The sequence below is a fragment of the Mustela erminea genome, chromosome 12, assembly GCF_009829155.1.
Source record: "Mustela erminea isolate mMusErm1 chromosome 12, mMusErm1.Pri, whole genome shotgun sequence".
In the NCBI taxonomy this organism is placed as follows: Eukaryota; Metazoa; Chordata; class Mammalia; order Carnivora; family Mustelidae; genus Mustela; species Mustela erminea.
Genome location: NC_045625.1, coordinates 12,789,674 through 12,809,111, shown reverse-complemented (window position 1 = coordinate 12,809,111; position 19,438 = coordinate 12,789,674). Strand labels below are relative to the sequence as shown.

General features: G+C 54.9%; 1 protein-coding gene across 5 annotated transcripts in view; it reads left to right on the top strand.

The window, feature by feature from the left end:
* DAB2IP (DAB2 interacting protein) overlaps positions 1 to 19,438 on the top strand; it is a 186,691-nt gene that overhangs the window by 117,525 nt on the left and 49,728 nt on the right. The gene's annotated exons all lie outside the window — the stretch shown is intronic.

The following is a 19,438-nucleotide window of genomic DNA, read 5'->3' as shown; positions in this document are numbered from 1 at the left end:
GAAAGGCACTGTATTGCCCCCAAGTGGCAAGGCCACCCTGTTCCCTTAGAGAGCAAGACACCACATGAGTACCCTGAAGAACTGAAGTTTGCTCTGCTGACCCACGGACCGAGGTGTGGACCTGGCTTCCTAACCTCCTGTGTGATCTGGGCCAAGTGCCCTAAGCTCTGAACCTAGATCTCCTCATCTTTAAAATGAATGTGATAACGGTGCCTGTCTTCCGGTGTTCTCAGATTCTATGGGATCATCTTTTTCACATGACCATTTTACCCTCTCTCATATTTGCACTCGCTGTGCTTCTTTTTTTTTTTTTTTTAAGATTTATTTATTAGTATTTTGAGAGAGAGAGTGTGTGTGCGCCAGCATGGGCGGGAGGAGGGGCAGAAGGAGGGGGGTGAGAGAGAGAGAAAGCAGACTCCCTGCTGAGCACAGAGCCTGATGCGGGGCTCCCACAACCTCGTGATCACAACCTGAGCCAAAATCAAGAGTCAGACGCTTAACTGACTGAGCCATGCAGGGGCCCCAGCACATGCCATGCTTTTGAGCTTCCGTGTGAAACCCCAGCGCCCTGCCAGCAGATGCGGCCTTGCCTTCCCTGGGCCCACCACATCATGCAGCAGGAGACAGCCCAAGACAGGCAGGAAGAGATGTCTGTGTGGACATTTCTCCCACTTAGAAAATCAATATTCTGTGGTCTGCCTAATTGTTCTGTTGCTGCTAAATGAGTCATTATGGAGGAGAATAGCAAATGCATTGTGAGATTAATGGGAGAAAATAGTTGGCAAATGACTTTGGTTTGCTTCCGAAACTCTGAGAAGGTGTTACTATGAAAAATCTGGAGAGCCATGTGAGGCTGAATCTCCGGAAGCAGCTGGTAGCATTGTGAGGCCGCAGAGGTAGTGGATGGTCCGAGATGGTCCTTTTAGGGCAGGGCTCTGATTTGAGTATCACAGGGGTTGGAATCAGGAGTTACTGGGGGATCAGATCTGGAGTCTGTGGTGGGACAGGGAGCTCCGATGGCCTGGCCCCAAGGCGAGGGGATACTCTTCAGTTACCCTACATTCTGGGCAGTGCTCCGGGGATGTGGTGGTAAGCACAGGTAGCCCCAGCCCCTCCCTGGGTGGAGGAGACAGACTGCAGTGAAACTCACCCACAGGTAAAGGTGTCTTTATGGTTGAGGCCTGTGTTCTGAGGGCCGGGAGAGGCAGGAGAGCCTAGAACTAGTGGGTCTGATTTGGCGGGGATGGTGGGAACAGCCTCTCCAAGGAAGGGAGGAGTGAGCTGAGCTCTTAGGGAAGAAGCTTCTGGGCAGAGGGAAGAACCCAGTGGTCCCGGAACAGGGAGCTGAAAGGGCTTGTGTGGCCTTAACCCTCACAGCAATCCTAAGAAGTGAATACTTCCTCAATTTGCAAATGAGGAAACTAAGGCTGAAGATGCTTGAGACTTGCTGGAGATCATGCAGCCTTCCCTGGCAGAGGCAGATTAGAGCCCAGGCCTCTGTGACTAATTGTGTGCCTGGCCTGAGAGATGCTCTAGGTGCCTTCTGCCCTCGCAGGAGTCTCCACAGCCAATGCCAGGCCCGCACTCCTGTAGGGCAGGGGGCCCAAGACTTTCCTGAGCTCCCAAGATTCCAGATTCTGGGGAGAGGGAGCCCCATTAGTCCCAAAGCCAGGCCTCTGCCTTTGGGGGGCTTTGCTTCCTCCTGGTGGCAACATGACTTGTGTAATTTTCTGTTGATCAAAATGCCAAGACAACTAATGACTCCTTTTTGAAAAAAGTTCTCTTAACACACTTCTCTCCCCGTGAAGTGGGTTGATTTATTCCCTGCCATTAATCCCTGCTGGCCTGTCTTTAGGTGGAGCCTATGAGCTTCCTGTAGCAGTGGGATGGAGGTGTGGTCCGTTCAAGGTGAACCTATGAACTCCCCATAGTTTTAGGAAGTAGCAGCTGCAAATGGGGAGTAATCAAGTATTCACTTTGAATACTGGGATGGGGCCATCAGAGGTCATCTCACCTTTTCTTGGTCCCTGATGACAACAGAGCATCATGGTACCAAGGAGTGTGGTAAAACGTTTCCAGAGCCTTACATGGGAGGGTCAGAGCCATAAGACTAGAGTTGGCCCCAGATTCTAAATTCTTGATGAGCCCCGGTGTGATTCTGAGCCTCACTGAAGCTCTGAGATCCCTAGTTAGTAGCCGTGGATTCTTCCCTCTCTGGAAGGGTCCCAGGCCTCTGAGGGCTGTCGGTGGTGGAGGTACCAGGTTATCAGGCTGCAGAGTGACCTTGGGGCCGCATGTACCACCGCCTGCTCCAGCTGAGGGAGCCAGGCCTCACTGCCCCAAGGGACATTAGCAGGACGAAGCACCGTGAGGACCTGAGCCCCGAAGGAGACAGGAACTCGGCCTATGGTGCTTTGCTACTGCTATTGGCTGAAATCCTACTTTCAGCCCAAACTTAGATTGGATTGACTCCTCCCTACCCCTCTCCAAGTATAAACCACAGCCCCCCGGCAGAGGCCGAGTGTTTATTTGGTCTGGTAGAAGAGCCCCAGCTGAGGGCCCTTTGTCCTGCTCAGATTCCACCTCCAAAAGAATTCTGCTGAGTTCTTCAGATAAACAGCAGGGCATGTCTTGTGGGGTTTGGGACAGGTCTGTGGCTGGCCCTGAGGGGACAGAGGAGATCTAGTCCCACCCCAGCACCCCACTGTGCTGCCAGAGGGAGTTATCAGTGACCCCTCAGAGTTGGTGCCCTGAGGTCTGCCTTCTGTTCTTGTTCCTTCTTCTCAGGGAGCCAGTCCCTCTCTTAGAAAATCCAGCAAGCCAGACCTACTCATGGTGGTATTTTGGGGTCCCCACAACAGCCCTGACTCTGGGGACCCAATCTGGAGTCTTCTCCTAGTCAGTCTTTGTTCTCCTGTGGTGGCAGACTCAGGCTAACCTGAGCCCAGGCAGATGGGAAGCCGAAGTAGCCGGATCAAGCCTTGTCCCACACACTTTTTCTTCCACTTGGGCCATGGGTGGATTCCAGAGTCTTGCATTCCTCAAATTCTGCCCCCGCTCAGGCACTCTCTTCTCCTGCTTGTTTTCATGGTGCTCTGTTGTTTGCAGGGAGACAGTGGACTGTCCCCTGTCCCCCCTGGGGAACCCAGGCAGCTGAGCAGCAAGCCTGATGATTTGTCACCATCCATTTCCAACTGGTCATCCCTGCTTCTCTCTCTCCTAAGTCAAGGTGGCTGTGTAGCCGTCGTGGGATTCCTTCCATAAATGTCTGTGGCCTATAACCGTTAGTGGTGGTGGGACTCCATCTCATTTGTGTCCAGCTACTACCAGGAAGAGTGTTTCAGGGCAGGCATGTTCCATAGAGCACCTGCCCTGTGCACGCACATTTTAGCAAACTCTCAGAAAGACAGCCGCATGGCGTCCGGTAGGCCTGGCCACCCCCAGCTTTGTCCTTCTGCCCTGGAGAAGCACCTTGCACCAGAGTCACTCCCAGGTGATGCTGCAGGGTCCTCATGGCCCAGTGCTTTCTCGTGCCGGCGCCATAGCAGGGACCTCCTTATCGGCTTGAGGCTGGGGTTCTCCGCTGAGTGGTGGGATTCAGGATCTAAAGAATTCTTGGACCCCAAGTGGCCGTATGCGAAGGGTTGGCTTGCTAAGCTCACCTGAATTTTGGGGCAGGTATGAACAGGATGGCGATGCCTGATGCCCTTTTTTTGTCCAGTCACATTTGAAGCCACTCATAACACTACTGGAAACACATTTCTAAACGAGAGGAAACACGGCATCCTCTCTGGTTTCAGTTGTACAGAAAACTAGTTAACAGGCTTCCTGTGGCCACCCCTAGCACACTGGGGTCCTGATGAGGGATCTGCAAACCTGCCTTTGGGTGGATTCACTTAAGTTTCACACATATATTTATCCCACTGTCAGCCATTTACCTTAATGTGTTTCAGTACAGACCACATTCTACTTCACAGTACGCTGGCATTCGTAATTGAACATCACCTTGCCCTTCCAGGCATGGTCACCCCTCCCTACCCGAGCTTTCTGGCTTCTGTGTCAGATCCTGCTGGATGGCAGCTCTCTACTGGCCCCAGAGGGAGGATGGGGCAGGGGCGGGCACTGAAGTCAGGGTCCTGCTTTCCTTGTACTGGTCCCTCTCAGCTCCCCCTCCTCCCCTGCCTTTCCTGGTCCTGCCTCCACCCCGGTCCCATTTGGGCCACCTGCTGCTGCCGGGCCAGGCCCTCAGAGGACCAGGGTGGAGTGGACCACCGCCGGTCATGCTGGGCATCCTACAAGATAAACTTGGATTGTTGGAAATGCTGGCTTAGGTCCCTCAAGCCCCCAGCCGAGGTCCCTGTTTGGGTTGTGTTGTGACAAGGGACTTATTTCCACCATGTGATGTCTGCCCATTCTCTGTCTTGATGGCCTTTCATGCTGGTAGCCCCCCTGCAGGGGTCCCCTGACATTTTGTGTTCCGGTTTCAGGAGGGCAGGCACTCAATGGGGAGCCCCCAGCTGGCCAAACTAGTGGGCTAGAAGAGCCCTTCGGGTTCTAAATCACTCTGCCTGCGAAGGCAGAATCTCCAGGCTGCCCTGGCAACAGCTCCGCGCCAGCCTGTCGCGTGGCCGCTGACAGCTCTGGCTGCTGAGTGGCTGCGCTCGCCCGCGGCCCCCCTGCTCCTCACACCCCTGCACTCATTAGCAGCCGCGTGCTCCTGCGTCCTCTAGGCCGATGGCGCAGGGCAGGTGCTGGGCTGGGGTCCTTGGACTCTCCCGAGCGTGGAGGGGGGGCGAGGGGGGGTGTCACCCTTGAGAGATTTCATCGGCAACAGTGACCTTGGTTGGGTGCCGCTCAATACCCGGCTGCCGGAAAACAAAGCCTGACTTCCAGGTCTTAACAAGTCTCTTGGGAGTCCCCAGACTGTCATCCTGCTGCACCCCCACTCCCCTGAGGCTCTCTGCCCGGGTCATCCCTGTTTATTCATGGTACTCAGACAAATTCCCTCTGCAGGTGGATGCCTGGATTCAAATCTCAGCTCCTCTCTCGTCAACTCTGACTTCAGGGAACTCGTCTCACTCTGTAAGATGGGGATGCGGGTACTTCCTGTCTCCCAGGGAGGTCATGGGGAGTAAATGGGATCTGTGGCCAGGTGCTGGGCGGAGCACCTTGAGACCCGCACAGCAACGCTGAGACGCCCGAGCTCTGCCAAGTGGCAGGTATCCCTGCTGTCTCGGGCCGCTCCCCTCTCTGGAGTGCCTCCTTCTCTGCCCCTGCTCTTCCTGCGTGGACACTGCCCGTCTGTCTAGTCCTGGCTACTGCTGCTTGGAGCCCGCCCATGGCCCCTTGCTCTGGTCTCCGGCAGATTTCACTTTGCTCCGTGTTTCCCCACCTGCTTTCTGTGCTTTGTGATTATTGCGTCTGCTCTGCAGTTGGGGTCCTCTGAGGGTACTGGCTCGGGTCTCTTGAACTGTCCTTGCTTGTCCTGCCCTTCTCGGCAGAACAAGGTAGAGTCTAGCTCCTTCAGAGTCCCCCAGAACCTCCGGGTGAACTTGGAGGTCCTCCCCTCCCGCAGTGGAGCGTGTGACCAAACTCATTCGTAAGGCTCTAGAATGAGAAGTAGTCCAAGATTCTGTCACAGGTGGGAAGCCGAGGCCACGAGTGGGGCAGGAACATCTCCAGGCACACAGGAGCTGGAGGGCCTGCCGGTCAGTTGGGCCTTCCTGGGAGGCATTGGGGAGGACTTCACAGAAGTGACAGGAGCTGAGGTTTGAGAGAGGAGCAGCCCATCAGAGGGACGGGGGAGAAGGGTGTTTAGGCAGAGGGACCCCGCGAGCAAATGCTCAGAGGTCAGAATCTTCCTGTCCTCTTGGGATGTGAGGCCGCCATGGGAGGTGAGAAAGGGCTTGGAGCTTAGGGAGTGGGAGGTGAGGAGATGCGGGTGCAGAGAGGTGAGCAGCCCCCCCCCACCCCGCCCGTGTGTTGGATTGAGTTAGGGGAGGATGGGCATCCTTGCCCTGTGCCGGGGGCCTTTTCTTCTAGATGTTCACCGTGACCTGAGAGGTGGGGAAACCAGGTGCCCAGAGGTTTGGTGACTTGACCTGGGCTTCCTGGGCTAGTAAGAGGCACAGCCAGAGTGGGAACCTGAGCCTCATGAGCCTCCAGGTTCTGCTGAGCACTGCCTGCTGGGGCTGGCGCTGTGCCTCCTCTTTAGGGCCGGGGCCCGAACTCTTATTTTAGCTGCTCCCCAGCCAGGTGTGGGAGCCATGAGGAGAGTGTACCTGAAAGGGGTGGCCCTGGTTCTGGGCCACAGAGATGCGGTGTCACTGAGTTGCCCAGCACATGTGTGCGGGTGCACAGGACACAGTGGGCACCTTCCGAGGATGGGGTCGCTGCTCAGCGGGCCTGGCTGCTCTTTCTTTGAGCTAGGCCTGTGGGAAATGAGACCAGTGCCAGGTGGCCTCTGGCTGGGCAGCCCCAACTCTGGCCTCTGCCGCCCGGCAGCCGAGAGGGCTCCTAGAAGACCTGGCCCCTCACCCCTTCCTTGGGGAGCCCACGACCCCCCCTGTAGGTTTCACAACTATTCTGATCTTATTTCCTGGCAGTTCTCAGGGTATGACAGTTGTCTGTGGGCCTCACTTAGAGAGAGGCCTCCATTCTGGGCCTCTGGTACCTTGCCCACAGCCCAGACTTTCACAGGGGCCTGATAAATGCTTGTACTGTGAATGATACATTGAGCACCTATTGCATGCCAGGAACTCCACTGGGCGCTGGGGTAATGGACTCTGGCAAGGCACTTTGTGACCCCCAGAGCTCCTCTGGCTCCTTTTAGGTCAGTTGTCTTGGATCAGGTATTCATCTCTACATTTTCCAAATGAGGAAACCAAAGCACAGAGAAGAGGCAAGTAGCCTGGGGTCACATCATGAGCCGGTGAGGGCCAGAGCCAGGCTGAGCCCATCCTCCAGTAGATGCCTACCCCCTGGGCTATGAGTGCATCTTGGGGGCTGTCAGCTGTTTCTCTGCCACCAGCTTCACTGAGCTCTGGAACCGGGGACCAGAGATGGTGCTCCTGGGCCAGCAGGGAAGCCGGGCCCACAGAGACTCTGGATCCCAGGAGCAGGGCCCCTGGGGGCACAGCCAGCACCTGACTCCTTCTCATTGCTCTGCCCCAGCAGGAGCAGGGGCCCCCTCTGCCACTGCTGAGGAACTGGCTGTCTGGGACAGTGACTGTGTTTGGGGTAAGTCAGAGGCAGGAGAACAAAGAGAACCCTTCCTGCCAATGTGACTCTGACCTTGGAAACCCAGAAAAAGGGAAGAGTTGGCTGCAGGCTTCAAAGGGGGGCAGGCCTCCTGCGGACGGACATTGAGGAAGCCTTGGCTTTGTCAGTTCTTGCTGCCGAATTTCTCCTTTTCAGGTTAACAGAAGTCCTGGGGATCAGTGTCTGTGGGCTGGCCTGGAATCCTGCCACTTCTCCAGAAGGCGGGGCCATGCCAGGATTGCTGCTCTGCTTTGCCTGGGCTCTTAAGACACAACTTACAGGACTCTGGACCTAGCTCTCAAGGCTTACCCCAGTGCCCCTTTGCATATGTGCCTAGCTGTAGGAGGGGGGCCCCAGGGGTGCTTGGGATCTTGCAGGGAAGTGCATAGCAGTCAGGAGATCCTGGGCACAGTGAGGCATTGCATCTTTGCTCATTATTCCACAGACGATAGGTAAGTCCCTACTGTGTGCCAGGTGCGGACTCTGTCCCTGGAGAGATGCGTGGTGGGACCTGCCCCTGTCTTGCCAGCTGTGAAAGGAGCCCCTGGCTGAGGCAGTCCACGGATGGGTGGGCACTATGTAACTTGGAGAGTGGGTGCCTGCTAAAGGGGAGGGGCCAGCCTCTATACTATGTCACTAGGTCTTTGGATGTATAAGAGAAGCCAGAAATCTAGAGCGTTTGGGTGACATTTTAAAATTTCACATCTTTAAATGTTGGCAATTGATTCAAAACTTAAAAATGTCAAACACTATGTGGGCTTAACAAAACATGAATGTTGACCAAATACAGCCCATACTCTTTAGTTTAGAGACCTCTATCTAAGTGTCGGATAGAACCCAGGTGGGCAGTCGGGGGAGTAGGCAAGGCCCTCTGGAGGAAGAGCCACATGGGCAGAGGTGTGGCTGGGCGAATCTGCACCCGTGTTTTCAGGACAGTCTGGGGACCCCAGCAGAGCGGCCTGGAGTGGCAGACTGGGTGGGGTGTCCTGCGGACTGTGGAAGCCGTGCTGCCTGGAGAGGGACTGACCCTAGCTGGCGTGAAATGCTGCCCCAGCAGAGTGGAGAAGTGGCAGACTGACCCCGGCTACCCTGAGCCAGCAACGGCTCCGCCCCGTCCCTCCAGCTGGGGGTTTCTGCCAATCCTCGGCACAGTCAAACGAGAATCTTTGGTCAGGGAAGTGGTATTTAAGAGAAGGCCCTGGGACACCCCGTATCTGGATCCTTAGCTCTGGGGGGGACTGTCCATCTGTCGGGGTGTCCGTGTGTGCATAGGACTTCCCCTGCCCTTTGCATTTGCTCTCCTGCTGGCCCTGTAGCTCCTTCAGGCACTGGAAGTCCTAAACCCCCAGAAGGGGCTCACTTCTCCCCACCCCTGCAGGGGTCCTGCATTCTTCAAAGGGTTTGAACTGCTCTGGCCAGAGCCTGTCTGGTTGTCTTCCTGTTCAGGCCTGCAGGCATAACTTTCCTTTGTTTCACCACCCTGTCTGCCACGCCCTCCACAATCCATATTTTCGTTTCCTTCTAAGTGATCACCTGCTGCAAGGGTCCTTCAGATTGTCCTGGCAATATGTCTAGCAAACTGGCATTGAGCACCGGCTGTGTGCAGGACCTTGGGGAAGAGAAACGGAGGTGATTGAAGCCCAGGGACCTGATATGGCCAGGAACGGATGGGGTAGACAGACTCAACCCACGGACCGTGGCGGGGTCAGCTCCAGGGTCTGGGTGAAGGGCAGCGAGGCAGCAAAGTGGGAAGGGGCAGTCAGGGAAGAGGCGAGGTGACTCTGTGATCCCAGATGCCTGTGTCTGAGGCCGGGGACTCCTGGCTGCTTTCCCAGCCTTGCCTCCTCCCACCCAACGCTCTGTCCTCAGCCTTTGGGGCGGCAGCAGCCGGCCTGAGTGAGGCGCAGGCAGAAGAAAAAAACAGAAGGAGGCTCCTGGCCTTCTGGGCAGAGCAGGTACCATTTGTTGCCAGATTCCTCGCTGGATACCCTCTCGATCACATCCTTCCCTTTACTTTTAAGTCTTTTTAGTGTGAAGGTAATTAAAAGTACAAGCACAGAGTACCAAATTCCAGCCATACAGGGGAGTGTCAAGCAAAAAGTGCCATTTTTCCTTCTACACCACTGTCACCATAGAGCCTCCCCACCCCACAAAAACCACGGCTGACTGTTGGCCGGGGCTTTTTCTGCAGACTTTTTGTGGCAAAAACAAAACAAAACAAACCAGTGTCTGTGTCTATGTGCTGAAGACATGTCAGCTAGCGTAATCCTTCGTCCTTGACCTGTAGAGAGAGGAGCAGGGGAAAGCTGGCTGTTCTGGCCCAGAATGAAGACTCCCCCACGCTCCACCCCTGTCCCTCACCTCGTTCAGCCCTCTAGCCACACAGCTCTGGGGGTGACGTGGCTCCCCAGGTGGGGCCGTGCTGTGGGCTCCACACTCAGTCTTCTAGAGAGGGGAAGAGACAGGCTGCATGGCCATCATAGGGCTTCTTGTGCAGACAGGACTCCCCAGGGGACTGAGTCATTTCTGGTTTTGCCCACCTGTGCCCAGCCCCGGGGACAGGAACAGGAGTCAGCTGTGGTCCCTGTATGCCCTGGAGGTGCTCCTAGCCTCGGGTAGGAGAGATGTGTGCAGCCTTAGTGAGACCCTCTAGCTGGGGACTGTCACTTGGCCTCTCCCTCTGGGCCTAGGTCGGCCACCAGGCACAGACCCTGGAGCCTGGCCCTAAGGGACTATTTGGGGCTGGGGGCAGCTGAGCCCAGGGAGGACTGTTTGCCTGGGCTCAGGGAAGCTTCTGGAGGCATTGTAATAACCTAGGATTCAAAAGGGAATTTCTCAATTCTGGTCCATCATCCGATGGGGCTCGAAGTACCTCCAGCTCAACAAGGGAGAAACTGGATAGAAAGGAACAGGAAAGATCTGTGAGGTGCAAATGCTGGTACTGTTATTTTGTGTGGGATCCCCTGTTTCCTGCCCCCTGTGTGGATTGGGGGCCCTGTGTGGATTGAAGCTCAGAGCTGGTTGAGGACTGGGCCCTGGGTGGGGGAAGACGCGTCTGCTTAGGCTGGAGAGCCCTGTCTGGGCCAAGTGTTGGCCCTTGTCGCTGGGATATTGAATGGCACTGAGTACTTGGTCACCTGTTAAGATGGGGTACAGAGATCTGCCTGTTGGCCTTTGGCTTTGGCGCCCGTTTCCGGGTGATGGGGGTATTTTATGGTGATGAGGACAGGGACAAGAAGAGTGAAGGAAGGCTTACTTTGTGCCAGGACCCTGCGGCCCACCCCTAGGCTGGTCTCCACCTCCAGCTTTGCTCCCCTTTAGTGCTCCCCCAACCCCGTATGGCCCACCCCTTCCCACTGGACTCCAGGCTGCCTCCTGCCTGCCTTGTTGATTTTACTTTACTGACCCATCCCTACCCCTGCACCTCAAGTACCCTCGCTCACGGTCTCTGCCTCTGTTGTTCCCTTATCCTTGATCACTCTGCCCAGGTGTCTGTGACCTGCTCCCTCACTTCATCCAGCCATGCATGAAGCAGCCTCCTCTCCCTCTAGCTGGACCCTACCCTGTGTTTCTTTCTCACACTTGAGTTCATCTGAGATTATCACTGTGTACTTGTCCCACACTTCTGCCCCAGGGGAACAGGTAGTGGCTGTCTTATTCCCTGATGTATCTTCAGCCTCTAGAACAGGGCGTGCCCCAAGGTTGGTGAATGAACAAATCAATGGATTTCATTTACTCTTACCCCATGAGGTAGGCACATTGCTATGCACTTTTACAGACGAGGAAGGTGAGCTCAGAGAGGGGCTGACTAGCTCATGGTCACATTTGCAACATGACAAAACTAAGATTTGATGAGCCAGATGTCTGTAGCCCAGAGTCTTGTCTTAGCCAGTAGAAGCTACCACCTCCCCGAATCTAGGCAGGCCTGCTCTCCAGGAGAGGATGAGAATGCGAGGGGCTGAGAACTGTGGGTATTGTACCCTGAGAAGACAGGTTGGCGTGAGGAAAACTGGTGGGAGGAGGCCAGAGAGGGCCAGGGGGCAGGTCGGACACTTCACTGAGGCTCAGGACAGAGAGTCTCTGCGACGTAGTCCCTGAAGAGAGCAGCCCCGGGGCACCACGGCTCCCAGAGGCCCTTTGTGCTGGCTCTAGTTCCTGGCACGATTTCTTTCCCAGAGGAGCTCAGGCCTGGCCGAGCTTCCCAGGGCAGAGCAACACATGGAGAGAGAGAGAGAGACTCCAGCCTTGCTGTTTGCGTTGTTGTCACGTCTTCTCAATCAGCCTATTTCTGGGAGCAATGACTTCATCTCCTGTGATTCTCGACACAACCATTGTCAGGCATGCATGGAAAGACTGGGCCTGGCACCGTCCATGTTCTCCTGATGAGCCAAGTTAGGAGAGCCAGTTGGCAGGCCCTAACCTGACCTGGGTCGGGGGCTCACGGTCAGGTCTGCCTCCAGGAGACTCCCCTTCCAGTGATCACCCTCAGATCTGGCCTCGTTGACCCTAGGGAGCCCGGTGCCCCAAATGCCAGCCAGCCGGCCAGCACATGGCCTCTGTTGGGGGCCAGGGCAGTCACACCCAGCGTCCACCCTCAAGGGCTCCAAGGGCTCCTTGGAGTAGGCGGACCCTGCCTGCATTAGAGGGGCTGCATAGGATAGGGAAGGGAGTGGGGACCCCACTTGGGCTCAGGGAACACACCAAAGAGTTGTCTGGGCCACAGAGGAAAGGTGAAGGCTGGTGGACGATCTCCCTGTGGAGGGTAAGGGAGGGGCTGGCTGATGGGCCTGGCATCTGGGTGTCGTGGGCCACCGTGGCAGCGTGTTGGGCTGGGCGGTGGCGGGGGATAGAGTGGAAGATGATGAGAAGGCAGGGTTTGGACTTGACCCCGTAGCTGGCTGGATTTTCAGAGGGGATGGGGCCTGCTGAGGGCTGTGGTTTTAGAAGCAGCTCCCTGGCTGTGTGTGAGGGTGGGTGTGGGAGGCTGTCTTCGAGGACGGGGCGGACACCGGCAGTGGCTCCCCTTCATCCTCCAGGGTAGGGGAGTCTCCTCCCCTGTCACTCCCCCACACTGCCTGCAACGCCAGTCTCCACCCCTGGACTGCTTGTGGGCTAGGAACCGGAGGTGGTGGGAAGTCCCAACTTTAGAGTGATCCCCCCAAAAATCTTTCAGCTGGACTTCGTGCAGATCTGGAAGGCCCTAGAATCCCAGAAGGCACATCTTTAGCCCAGGTTTATTTACACGTTCTCCTGGAGGCAGGGGGAGGACTTGAAGGACACCAGGCAGGATGTGGTGCCAGAACACTCATGCCCCCACCAACTCCCCGTCTGGGGGTTCCCTGGGCCGCACCTCGGAGCAGAGCCAATAGTGCAGGCCCCTGCTCAGGGTCAGACTGCCGGGCGTCCAGTCTCATCTGGCCCACTTCCCCACTCTGTGGCCTTGAGCAGGTTGCTTGCCCTGTCTGAGCTTCAGTGTCCGCTTCTGTTAATGGGGACAGTAATTGTACCTGCTTCCCAGGGTATTTCTGAGAATTATTTGTTTTTAAAGTGGGGGGTAACTCTGCTGCTTAAGCGTCTGCCTTCGGTTCAGGTCATGATCTCAGGGTCATGGGGTCAAGCCCCATGGTGGGCTCCCTGCTCAGTGGGGAGTCTGCTTCTCCCTCTCTGTCTGCCCCCACCCCTGCTTGTGCTCTCTCTCTCTCTCTCAAATAAAAAAATAAAATCTTAAAAAAATAAAAACAAAGGGGGAAGGGGCCTAGCAGAGCAACCACACATAGGAGAGGCCCAGTTTGCCTTAGCTGTAGCAGAGGGGCCATGGGGGTAGGGGCGAGGGGACGGGCAGTTATCTTCACCTTCCTTACGGAGGCTCCCTTAGGTTTCCCAGGGCCAGAAGCGGGGAGGGTGATGAGAGAGCCTGGCTGAGGGAGCAGTGAAGTCTGGGCCCTAGCTTCCACCGCTGCTGACTCAGGCAAGTCTCTCTTAGCCTCAATTTCTTCGACCAAGGAAGGAATAAGGAAAGGATTGATGGTGGTTGGAGCCAGCAGGGGGCAGGTGAGGGGCTGACATACCTGTTAAGACTTCATTTCCCCATACTGAAAGTCATCTAACTCCCTGCCCTGAGCAGGCACCGGCAGGGAATGTTTTCAGACGGGCCTTTTCCAAGCTAAGGGTGGCCACGTTCTCCTGCTTCTGTGTTACTTTTCCCACAGAGGATGGTCTGCTGTCGCCCTTGTCCCTGAGCCACCACCCATCTTCTTTGCTTGCCTTCACTGTTCCTGCTGTTCAGCATTGTCTTTTTTGGTAAGAAAACTGTTTGGCAAACCAGAGAACATTTTCTGAGCATCTTTAGTCTGCTTAGGTCTATGTTGGGCCCAGGGGATACAGAGATGGTTAAGATACTGACCCAGGTATTAGGGGGAGGAAGATTGTTGAATTGTCTTGTGTTTAAACATCTGAATGCAAAAGCAGCAAGGCTGGGGCAAGAGGCCCTGGGCCCTAGGTTCTTCTGCTTTCTGCCTGTGGGACCCCTGGCAAATTACACGACCTCCCTGAGCCTCCGAATCTTCAGCCCAAAACCTAGGTCAGTCCCTGATGATCCCTCCCAGTTCAAAGGGTCTGGTATCAGTTTGGATTATTAACTTCACTCTGTCCTCTCCAGGTAGAAGGCTGGGCTAAGTGCACTTTAAGCACAAAGCTGGAAGAGCAGACTCGAGGCAGTGCACTGAACCACGGTGAAGCCAGCTCTGCAACATACTATTTATATGTCTTTGGACAAAATCCTTCCTTGAATTCCTTTGAGAATTTTTTGGGGGGAATGTGTAAATGAGTATTATGGTATGCCTAATACCAAGGGCCTGGCCCATAGGAACTCATTCATTAAAGCTGCTGAATACCTCCCCTCCTCAAATCAGGCACCTGCTCCACACCAAGAACGCGCCCCTCCAGCACCCTTCTTGGCCCCTCTTCCTAGCTCTGCATGTTCCATAGTGGGACTCTCTGGGGGAGGAGGCTGTGGAAGCATACTTCTCTCACCCTCCCTGCCCCCCTGCCCTACAGCAGAGGCCTACAGCTAACTGAGGAGACCTAGCATGGGGACCCACAAACGAATCGAGGGAGAGCCCCTCGGTGGGGTTCAAATGGTTTAAAACCTCCTTGATTTGAATATAATACTGGTTTCGAATTCTGTCTTGCTTTAAGAAGAACATGTTTGCTAATGAAATTAATAGTGTAAACAAGATTTGGGGAGGGCAGGCAGCCAGAGGAGAGGGGTTGTTTAAACACACTTCAAAGAACACCCTTTTCCAGCATCTAAGCCACTCCATTTGCATACGTAATGATTGTGCTAATTATAGGTGGCCTCATCTGTTAACAACAAGTTTGCCTGGTTGTGCTACATTATTGTAATCACTCAGTCAAAATTTCTGGCATGCTTTTCACCAAAGATAACACTAGTAATAACTCCTATCATGTTTGATCCCTTGCTCTGTGCCAGGCATTTTAGCGGCCATTTGACAATGATCTCATCTCTTCTTTGCAACAGCTTTGTGCCCTGCAGATTCCTACCCCCTGTGTACGGAGGGTGAGATTGACATCCCGGGAGGTTAGGTAACATCCCTGGGATCCCACAGCCGAGAGCTGGTAGCTGGGGACGTGGCCCAAGTTCTTTGCTAACTCACGTTCTTTCTACTCCGTGTGTGGCTCTGCCTCTCTGGGGAGATTTGGCACGTGTGCTCACTTTTTCTGTCGAAGCTTTCCCTTTCTTGTTTGGTCCTGGCAGAAACTCCCTTTTGGCTGCAGAGGAAAAGGAGACCCTAACAAGGAATTGAGGGCAGTGCAGGAGGCGCGACTGGGTCCCCTCACTTCTCGGGTGACACCGGGCCCAGCTCACTCAACCACCTTCCCACAGCGGAGGGAGGGCCGCCCCCCCTTGTCCTTCCCTGGGGTCTTGAGTCCCAGCTTGAGAGGATGGTGTCTTGCTTCTCCCACTCAGCCAGTGCTGGGCTTGGCCTCACAGCCCAAGAAATTATAAGGCAATAAACAGGTGGGAAGACACCAAGTGCACCATAAATCGCCGTACATTTGTTGTCATTAAATCGGAGGTTGCACGCAGGTGGCTCGTGGCCACACGTCGGCCACAGACAGGTTTCCCTGGGTCTGAAAAGATACAGAGGTGTTTCTTGGTGTTTTTAAAAGAATCAGTTACCGGGGCGCGTGGGTGGCTCAGTGGGTTAAGTCGCTGCCTTCGGCTCAGGTCATGATCTTGGGGTCCTGGGATCGAGTCCCGCATCGGGTTCTCTGCTCAGCAGGGAGCCTGCTTCCCTCTCTCTCTCTCTGCCTGCCTCTCTGCCTACTTGTGATCTCTCTCTGTCAAATGAATAAATAAAATTAAAAAAAAAAAAAAAGAATCAGTTACCAACACTGAAACACCCATAAAACATTCACCTGCAAAATCAGGGTTTCTGGCTTTTCCCGAGCAGACAGATGTGGCAGCATTGAGCCTGTATCCCTCTAGGGCAAAGAACTGGCCGCTACAGCTCATCCCATCTTTTTCTCCCTGGAAGGCCTTCAAGTTGGCATAGCCCAACTTAGCTCTTCCCAGCGGCCCTGTGTGTTGGGGGCAAGGGAGGGGAATAAGGTTCCCATTCTGTAGACAAGGAGCTTGGGGCCCAACGGGACTGCTGGACCCCGCCACAAGCTGGTGTTGGGGAGGCTGGGACTTACACTTCATCCTCACTGCCCTCCAGATGTGTCTGAGCCCCACTGGCCACCCTGGAAAGAAAGAAACCTTTCACGGGCCTAATGACTCAAAACTAACCAACAGTGAGCCTGGGGAACTGTTCCTGTCTCCCCTTCTCCCTTTCCACCCTCCCGAGGCCGGAGGGGACATGGGAAACCTATTCATTTAAACTCAATTATTTTCTCGAAGACAGAACTGAACTGAATTGGGTCAGCGGCTGTATTTGCTGTGCTCAGCTATTTCCCCTGTACCGCCAGCGCCCACCGGGCGTGTTGCTGGGCTCCGTGCTGCCGGGCTCACCAATTATAACTCCGTATCAGTGGCCGTTCCTTAGCATGCTTGATTTGGGAACAGAGGAACACCCTGTGTTCCTTCACCGAGCAGGCCACAGGAGCAGGGTCTGGAGTGTGTGGTCACCACCTCCTGGACCCAGGCTGCAGGTTTGGTGCATTTCATGTCCAACCCCTGTCTGCAGTAGATGTGCTTCTGACAGTGGAGTTTTACAGACAGGGAACCTGAGGTCTGGAGAAATTTGGTGCTTGTTGGAGAGGCAGGCCTTGGAATCAGATGCAACTGGGACCTGACTAGGTGTATGACTTGGAGCAGAGAGCTGACTGCTAGGCACTCCATCTCATCTGTAAATGAGGCATGAGTACTTGACATACCTCTGGGGGCCAGGCTGTTGTACTGGAAATATGACGTGCTACGTGACGTGGACACTTAACCCACCCATCCACACTCATTCCCTTGCACTGTGTGCAAGGCACAGAGCATGGTAGGGGACTGAGATCTCAGAAGGCATACAGGCTGGGCTGCCCTCCTTTCTGTGAAACTGTTCCTGATTTCTCTGCAATCAACTGGAAATGTTTCTGCAGTCATTACAGGTCGCCTGTTGGGCCAGGCCCTGCAATGGATACTTGCTCAGCCTCTCCTGGACCTGTGGCTAGGCATGCTTTTGTTGGGCAATGATGTCTGTATGTGTCCTCACGCGGTGGACTGCCAGCTTCCTGAGGGCAGAGAGCACGTGTCTTGCTCACTTGCTTGAACGCTGATGTCATGCCCTTTCTAGCTGGGTGACCTTGGACTGTTGGGCCTATTTTCTCATCTGTAAAATGAGACAGTAGTGTCTCCCTGTGACACCCAGAAAGAGGCTACTGGCAGCTTTGTGCGTAGACACCTGCAAAAACTCTCGGGAGACATTTGGAAGAAGTGAGATCAGATGCTTCTGTTTCACCCTCTTTTTTTTTTTTTTTTTTTTTAAAGATTTTATTTATTTATTTGACAGAGAGAAATCACAAGTAGACGGAGAGGCAGGCAGAGAGAGAGGAAGGAAAGCAGGCTCCCTGCTGAGCAGAGAGCCCGATGCGGGACTCGATCCCAGGACCCTGAGATCATGACCCGAGCCGAAGGCAGCGGCTTAACCCACTGAGCCACCCAGGCGCCCCTGTTTCACCCTCTTGAAGCCCAGAACATCTAAGATCGGGGCTCTGGGGGATCCCGGGAAGGGCTGTGAGTGCCGTCTTGTTGCAGAGTTGCTTCCTTACCTGGAGCAGTGTGGACGGGGTGTAGCCTGTGGGCCTCCCCTCATCCCCTCCGTCTTCTCCGCTCTGGGGGCTGGGTGTTGCCCAACCTCGGGCTGCTCCAGCTGCTCTGGTCTCAGAGAGCCATACCTCCCATTGTCCAGTGGTGGGGCTGGGATGAATTAGGACCTAGCCAGCTGCTGCTGACCTCCAGGAAGGCACCCAGGTCCCAGTGCCTGGCGTTGGGACTTTGTTTTGGCGGTGTTGAATCTGGAGGTAGAACAGGGTCCCCCAGTCCACTCCCATGATATTGTTGCTGGTCCCAGAGGCTTGGGGGTGGATAAGGGGACAGTTCAGGGAGGTTTGGATTCCTTGACCTTGTAGGGACTTGGTGAAATCGGAGGGCCTGTCTGTGAACTGGGGCATTGGGCCGGTGTAGACCTGTGGTGGCGATGGCTATGAGAGCAGGGCTCCACTCTTGTGGGGTGGGGACAGAACTTGGGGACTGGGCAGCAGGTGACCTAGTCAGACACAGAAGCTAGACCCTGGTAGAGCACAGTAAATGGAACTTGAGCCTTTGGGGGCAGGACTTAGGGATGGGGGCCCTGACCACCAGCCGACCCCAGCATACTGTCATAGGGCTCTAGCAGCCACAGGCTCGGAAACTGTAGCCATCCCTCCCTCCCCCTTGCCCCTTGTAGCAGTCAGTCCCTGGAACACCACGCTGAGTGTTTGCCCAGCACTTGGCACCGTGACAACCAAGAAAGAAATGCTGACCAGGTCTTATTGCAAGTTCGAGAGTAAATTTACTATTTTTCTAAGGAGGCATCACGTAGGTGGGAATTTACCCACCCCCTATACATTCACAGCGTTTTGATGGAAACATTGCATTTTTTTGAGTGAACATGTGTCAGCATCACTGTGGGGGAAAAGGTTCCAGGATTCTCTGCCAGCTGAAGTCATTACCACAAGGCACTGGTTGGGGGCCTGGCAGATGGGGGTGAGGAGGTGGCCAAGTGGGGAGCCTGGCTGGCCTGATGGGAGGCCGGAGGACCTTGGAGCTGGGCCGGGGTGAGGGGGGGCAGGTCTCTGAGCAGATGGAGAGGAGGGAGGGAGTTGGGAGGTTGTGGGCTGACAGTGTACATTAACACCCCCCCCCACACACACACACACATCACAAAACAAGGTGAGTAGGGAGCAAAGAGACAGGGACAAAGAACAGAGACTTTGGAATGGTGAACACTGGCAGCTTAGACCAGAAGGACAGGCTGGGGCCAGATTGTTGAGGGGCCTGGAATCCCAGCTGTCACCACTAACAAGCTGTGTGACCTTGGGCAGCTTTTCCAACATCTCTGTGCTTTAGCTTCATTGTAGTAAAATGTAGCAGTGGATGCCCACAGCTTATGACTCTCTGGAGGATTCATGGAAATAATGTATGTAGAATGCCCAACACTGGGCCTGGCACATAGCAGGTGCCAGGACAATTTGTTGTTTGTTGGTGATGATAAAACCACATAAGCATAGATGTGCGTACATAAATTAACAGCTGGAGTGCACTGAAACTGCTCTCCAGAGTTGGCCCTCAGTCTAATATCAAGTTTGATTCTCACCTTCAGCAAATACAGCAGTTGTCTCTTTAGAAGCTCTTGTCCATGAACAGCTGGTCCCTGGGGCTGACTCTCCTGTAAGGATCTGTCTCTGGTCCTGTGCCTACCTCCGTCCTCTCACTGAGACAGCTCTGGGCAGGTCAGAGAGGGCCTCCATCCTCTGCATAGCCTCTAGGAAGAAGAGATCCATGGCCACAAGATAGGTCCCCCTCCCAAGGGCTGTGCCTTGACAATGTTGGGGTTGGCTCTTGCACATCAAGAAATGGGAAGGTGCTTGAGGAAGGATGGTTCCAGAGTTCTCCAGAGAGCCTAGC